A 6,268-nucleotide genomic window follows, 5' to 3' on the forward strand; every position below is an offset into this window, starting at 1 on the left:
CACAAATTTGAGTGGTTAGGGAGGGTAGAAGATCTGAGAAGAGTTGGGATGAGTATGATCTAGATATATTGTACAAAGTTCAAAAAGAACTAATACATTGTCTTTGTTAAAAAATTAAAAATAGAAATGATTTAAACTCTTCCTCATCTACCATCTCTAAACATAACTGCTTACCCAGAAATTGCTATTCTTGTACTTAAAAATGCATATAATTAAGGATTTCCCATCAAAAACTTCTTATGTATAAATGCATTTGTCAAAAACTTGTTAATACACAAGCTTACATTTATATTATTATACAAATAATAAGCTTTTATGTATGATTCTTCAATATTTTGGTAGTCTTATATTTTGGAATTATTTTTACAAATTGTTTTTATTGTTTTCTTAGGGCTTGGAGCATGAGTACATCCCAGTTTAACTATTTTCTTCCCAATGAGTATTTAAGCTTTTCAATATTTTACTATTATAAACCTTGTAGTAGTAGCAGAGTACCCATAAACATATCACACACTGTATAATTTGTAATTATCTACAGCAATTTTATTAAGAAGTAGGACTATTATGTCATAGAAAAATAATAAACACAATGTTAGCATACATTGCTGAATAATTTCCTGAAATGTAGCTATATTAATTTACATTTTCATTATTTGCAAATGAGAATTTCTTAATTGTTCAAGGCATTTTTAAATATAGTATTGTAAAACTTAAAACATCTCATAGCTAAAAATAGGTATCTTATTTTTTTGTGTTCCTGCCTTTAATAATAGTTAGATTGACCTATTTCAAGTGCTATTTAGCCTTCTTTATTTCTTTTGTGAACTTTCTTCTCATCTATTTTGTGAACTTTGCCTTTTTACTATCCCTTTGCAATTGTATTCATTTAATTGTAAATACATTTGGGCATCTTATAAGAAATGTAATTCAACAACAGAGCACATACATTATTTTGGTTGAGCGATATACTGTACAATGATACAATGGAAATAATTTTGTAAAGGTACGTTCTGTGATGGCCTCAGAATGGCAAAGTGGGCTAATCATGCAATTATAAAAACTAGTACAGAAAATTATTCTGGGTAATAGAACCGTTGTGATAAACTTGACCAAATGACTTCTAAGCCATTGAATGCTACAGGCAGAGATTAATGGACCATTTTTGTGGGAGTTTGGAACATAAGACTTATGAGAGACATGGAGTCAATAAGAGCTTCACTCATGATGTTTCAGAAAGCAAAGAAGACTCTGTTGGGAACTAGGATAGGGATTGTTTGTGTGATTTTTGACCAAGATATCTACTTTTATTTTGCATGTGACCTGAAACCTTAAGTTGAAGAAAATGAACTGGTTTATTTCACAGAATTTTCCAAGCAAAGTTGTAATTGAACTAATGCTGAAATAGCAATGGTAATTGATAGAGATGACCAACATTAGCGCGAAACCTCCTGTGCAACACGGAGAGCATGAGAGAAATGTTTGCAAGTCAAAGCTCTACCCCTCACAACAAGCTCTGTTTTTGAGGATCCCAATTCACTTAAAGGAAGAGAATGTCGACCCTAATGGGTTTTCCTAATGCTCATAAGCAATACTCTCAAAAAAAATTCTCCCACAGTGCCGGAGAGATGGCTTCCAGAGGTTAAGAGAACTGACTGTTCTTCCAGGGGTCCTGAGTTCAATTCCCAGCAATCACATGGTGACTCACACCATCTGTAATCGAATTCAAAGCTTTCCTCTGGTGTGTCTGAAGACCGCAACAGTGTACTCACACATATAAAATAAATAAACCTTAAAAAAATTTCTTTGCCCAGGATTGCCACTGAAAAGCTGATAAGATTTTAATCAAGGGGAGCTAGGCTACTTCTTGAGCTGACAGCAAAACTAAGCAATGACATTCATGTGGAAGTAATTTTAAAGGAAAAGGTACATATTTGAGGACCTCATAGATGGAAACAGACTAGGCATTTTGCGGCATGGTCCTAGTCCTTGCAGGGTCCCTGAGAGACCACCATGTGAAGCTTTGAAGGTGAGGCTTTAAGTTGCAATGATGACCTCAAGATATTAGAAATCTGAAGACTGTGGGACGCTTGATGAGGAGAGTTTCAAGTGTGGAGTAGAGCTGGCCTAAGTGAGTGAGAGAAGCTGTGAGGCCTTCAGATGATAGAGCTAGAAGGCAAGGCTAACCAAGCCCTTTGGAACTCAGAGGATTACACGACAAGCTTAATACTAATGACATCAAGTTATAGTTTGGTATTGGCTTTTGTGCTAGTAATCCTAATGCTCTAAGTATATACTTTGCTTTTGATTTTATAGGAGCTCACAATTCAGGTAATTTGGACCTTTAAATGGTTGAGAAATTTAAAGACATTAGGAACCATTAAAATTGGGTTGTATTTAAGGTGAAAAACAATGAGACTTTGGGGAATGGGTGTGGAGGTTTATGGCTTAAAAAGATGTGTTTGCCAAATTAGCCAGAAGTTGAATCTGATGGTTTGTTTTAATTGTATTTATAACCTAATTACCTGGGCAGATAGTCTAAATAAATAATTTTCTAGATTGGGTTAGACTGTGGGCATATCTGTGATGAATTTTCTTTATTTCATTAACTGAAATTGGAAGACCTACCTGTTGAGGGTAGTACTGTTTCTTGGGTTTGAGTCTGGATCATATAAACATGGAAAACAAGTTGTGTACTAATAAGCATACATGCATGTATTTTTCTCTCCATTTTAACTGGGAGTGTGACTAGTTGCTTCAAGTTTTTTCCTTCAGTTACACTCCACTCACTGATAGACTATGAATTACAATTTAAAGGAAAACAAGCACTTTCTTGGTTAGTGTTGCTTTTGTTGGGGTATTTTATACCAACAAGAAATAGAACTAAGATATGTAGTATTTCATGTTTGTGTCTTACAAAAATCTTCTTTACTCCAAAATTAAAAATCGACCATCATATTTTTCAATGCTTTCATAAACTATGGGCTTCACATATTGCATGTATAATTTATTTTAGCTACCCCTTTAATATAGCTTAGACTGTTATCACAACACTACCTTTTAAACAGGGCACTCTTCCTTTCATTGATTTTTCACTGCATGCTGCTAATACTAAACTGCCTGGCATTCTAATGCTGCTTATTTGTGCCTTCTCTTCTTAATTCCTGAATACAACCTTAAATCCTGGTCTCATTTTTTTGGTCTGCTAAGAGCTAGACTTTTTCACCCATTTTTTTTGCTATCATATCATATAATCGGTAAAGTTTGCAAAACAGAAGCTTATTAATCTTAAGCTCTTAAGCTAGTGCATCCAAGATCAAGTGACCAGCATTTGTTATAAGCCTTTGCTCCTGAGAGTTATAGCAAAAAGATGAGGAGCAAGAAGGAATGACACTCTTGGTTCTGGAACAGCTTTCAAACTAGCATGTCTTCATAGAAAATGTACTCTTATGGTAATGGTAAAAATCTATTCATGAGAAAAGAACCATGATGGCCCAGAAACTTCTTAAACATCTTACATGTTAAGGCTGTTAAAATGCCAAGTATATTTCAAAATGATCTTGGAAAGTGACAGATATTCAAATGGCAGGAATAACTTTTAGTCTTATTGAGCATTACTATGTTTTTATTTATACTAAACTCTCAGTTTTCAAAGTTTGTTGTGACATGGAGTAGATTTCTTGTTCTGAATATTGGACTTGACCTACCCCTTCCTGAAAGAGAGCTAAGATAAAACATAGGCTCTAATATTTTCAAAGCATTGGCAAATTTTAGTAGCTGAGCAAAATACTGAACTCTTTTTTTCCCAATATTTCACCACATATATTTCTTCTTGTGCAGTCTAAGCTGAGAGTGCCATGTAAATGGGCCACTGTGGATACGGAAATTTAGTTATTTTCTGATCAAAGGAAGAAACAAACCAGTATGATCTCACTTCTACTGACTTCTGAAGGTTTACATCAGTTCAAGTATTTTGCTTCTATGTATGAAGGTTAAAAACATATTTTTTTTGTAAAATACAAGAGCAACCAATTTTACCATCAAGAAAAAGTAAAAACTGGAATTCTTTTAAGTTAGTCCAAAGTGGCATTTAGGGACTTAGTTGTAGGCTACTGTGCTGACACCATGACAAACCAAAGTGTAGGGTTGGGTCTGGTTTTGTTTCGCTTTTCTTTTCAGTATCTGATGCTCACCGATTAAGTTCTGGAAATGTTCCAATTGTAAGGCAGGGATCTGTTTGGATTCCACCAAGGGTATGCTCCTTGGGTTGAATGCTGGAGGGTGAGGCATGTTTTGCCGGACCCACGTCGACTACCTTGTAGTCATCAAGGTCAAAAAAATTCGTCATCTCCTCCTTGGTATTCCATTCCCTGGAAATCTACTCAGTACGGCAAGATACCTCCAATTCCACCAAATCCTTTCACAAACTGTGATCCTTCTTGTGACTTAACTGTGACAATTTCTAGTGTAGCTCCAAATTTTTTATAGTTGTTAGCAAACCATTCCAAGAGGGGCATGGTCTCTATCAGCTCATGTTCCTGTCCAGTCTTTTTGTCTGTGAAGTGAGATTTATCCTTCCTTGTTCTGGAGTTAAATAGAGAATTTTTTCCTCTTCTGTACTGTAGTGATGAAGAACGTATCTCATTATATCCATAATTTTCATAGACTATTAGAATCTCTACAGCTCCCATTTCCAAAGCCTTTAGTGTATCTTCAACTCCAACACAGTACTTGCCTGTGTCCTGGCTAATTTCATCAAAGTATCGCCCTATTAATTTCTTCTCTTGAATGAACTTCACGTTGGAGAGAACTTCAGTAGAAAATTCAATAGCTTGGTTGAATCCATTTTCACCACCATAGGATATATCAACTAATTTTAAAACTTTAGATTGCAACCTCTGGTCAGACATGTCAGATTGACTTAGTTCAGTTTTAAAGTCAGCTGATCCAGCTAAAACCAAACCAGTCACATTCACTTTGTCTCCAGAAATAAACAGCTTCACAGCAGTCTCTGCTACTTTCTGAACATAGTTATGTCGCTTTTCCATTCTTAAACGGGCAAACGCAAGGCTGATTGACCTCCTCTGCCGTGTTTCTTTGGGAGATCTACAGTGAATTTGTGCAGGACTTCTCTGGTGTTTCCTTGGAGCGTGCCAAAAAGAGCACCACTGCCGTCAATCACAATAAAACCAAACTTGCTGTCATCTGAAAGTAACGCTGTAAGAGCCTCTGTATGAAAGTTGTTGCACAAATACGATGATGTGTTAATTGGTTTGAAAGGTTCAAAGTCAATGTTGGCTTTCTTTTCCTTTCCTTCTTCTGTTACAGTTGTTCCACAGTAAACAACCAGACCATTTGGAGGTACTTTGTTATAATGTTTGATTCTCTGTTGTACAGATGTGATGGCTCCCAGGACTGAAAGGCGGTTTACTTGTGACTTAATGTTAGATGCAGTTCCAAACTCACCTGCTAACATTTTTGCAACTCATGAAATCTGGTCTTTGAGAGGAATGATCAGCGATATCATGCTCGTGCCATTGCCTCGGCCGCCTCCAAGCTCTTAATGAACTTCTTAATCTTCCAGATCTCCATGTTCCTATCCGCAGCACTGGGGTCGTCCGCCATCTTCTCGCCTCCTCCTCCCTAAGGGCCCAGTCCCTGTGTTAGCGGCTGCTCCTCCCCGGTGGGCTCCGCGGTGGCGGCTCTGACGTAGGACATCGGCTCCCTCTCTCCAGGCAGCTGCATGTGTCAAAATACTGAACTCTTATAGATACAGATGGTACCTTATACTTTAAAAATGCATTGAAGTGCAGGCTGACAGGAGCCTGATGTAGATCGCTCCTGAGAGACACAGCCAGAATACAGCAAATACAGAGGCGAATGCCAGCAGCAAACCACTGAACTGAGAACGGGACCCCCGTTGAAGGAATCAGAGAATGAACTCGAAGAGCTTGAAGGAGCTCGAGTCCCCTTATGAACAACAATGCCAAGCAACTAGAGCTTCCAGGGACTAAGCCACTACCTAAGGACTATACATGGACTAACCCTGGACTCTGACCTCATAGGTAGCAATGAATATTCTAGTAAGATCACCAGTGGAAGGGGAAGCCCTTGGTCCTGCTAAGACTGAACCCCCAGTGAACGTGATTGTTGGGGGGAGGGTGGCAATGGGGGGAGGATGGGGAGGGGAACACCCATAAAGAAGGGGAGGGATTAGGGGGATGTTTGCCTGGAAACCGGGAAAGGGAATAACACTCGAAATGTAAACAAG

The 6,268-nt window shown here is 37.7% G+C and overlaps 1 pseudogene; it reads right to left on the bottom strand.

Moving 5' to 3' along the window:
• Positions 1-4,186: 4,186 nt before the first annotated feature.
• On the bottom strand, positions 4,187-5,649 carry Etf1-ps1 (eukaryotic translation termination factor 1, pseudogene 1; annotated as a pseudogene).
• Positions 5,650-6,268: the final 619 nt, after the last annotated feature.

This window comes from Rattus norvegicus, chromosome X (genome assembly GCF_036323735.1).
Source record: "Rattus norvegicus strain BN/NHsdMcwi chromosome X, GRCr8, whole genome shotgun sequence".
Taxonomy (NCBI): domain Eukaryota; kingdom Metazoa; phylum Chordata; class Mammalia; order Rodentia; family Muridae; genus Rattus; species Rattus norvegicus.